Source organism: Arachis duranensis, chromosome 9, assembly GCF_000817695.3.
Source record: "Arachis duranensis cultivar V14167 chromosome 9, aradu.V14167.gnm2.J7QH, whole genome shotgun sequence".
Classification (NCBI taxonomy): Eukaryota; Viridiplantae; Streptophyta; class Magnoliopsida; order Fabales; family Fabaceae; genus Arachis; species Arachis duranensis.
In genome coordinates this window covers 37,672,560-37,673,596 of record NC_029780.3, presented here as the reverse complement: position 1 = coordinate 37,673,596, position 1,037 = coordinate 37,672,560, and positions in this window count along the sequence as shown.

Sequence of the window (1,037 nt, the reverse complement as noted above, 5' to 3'; positions counted from 1 at the left end):
AACATGGGACAACTAAGGGTGGAGCACCAAGAACACTCTGTTCTCCTCCATGAAATTAGAGAAGATCAAAGAATCATAAGATAGGAGCAACAAAGACAAGGAAGAGACATTGAGGAGCTCAAGCACTCCATAGGATCTTCAAGAGGAAGAACAAGCCGCCATCACTAAGGTGGACCCGTTCTTTAATTTCCTTGTTCTTTATTTTCCTGTTTTTCGAATTTTAGTGCTTATGTTTGTCTATGTTTGTGTCTTGTGGTCATTAGTGTCTTAGTGTCTATGCCTTAAAGTTATGAATGTCCTATGAATCCATCACCTCTCTTAAATAAAAAATAAAATTTGTTCTTAATTGAAAAAGAGAAGAATTGCATGAATTTTGAATTTTATAACAGTTTAATTATTTTGATGTGGTGGCAATACTCTTGTTTTTTGAATGTATGCTTAAACAGTGCATATGTATCTTGAATTTGTGGTTCATGAATGTTGGCTCTTGAAAGAATGATGAAAAAGGAGACATGTTACTGAGGATCTGAAAAATCATAAAAATGATTCTTGAAGCAAGAAAAAAAGCAGTGAATACAAAAAAAAAATATTTTCGAAAAAAAAAGAAAAAGAAAAAGAAAGAAAAAGAAAAAAAAGAAAGAAACAAAGTTGTGATCCAAGGCAAAAAGAGTGTGCTTAAGAACCCTAGACACCTCTAGTTGGGGACTCTAGCAAAGCTGAGTCACAATCTGAAAGGGTTCACCCAATTATGTGTCTGTGGCATGTATGTATCCGGCGGTAATACTGGAAGACAGAGTGCTTTGGACCACGGCCAAGACTCAATAAGTAGCTGTGTTCAAGAATCATCATACTTAACTAGGAGAATCAATGACACTATCTGGATTCTGAGTTCTTAAAGAAGATAACCATTCTGAATTTCAAAGGATAGAGTGAGATGCCAAAACTGTTCAGAGGCAAAAAGCTAAAAGCCCCGCTCATCTAATTAATACTGATCTTCATAGATGTTTTTGGAATTCATTGCATATTCTCTTCTTTTT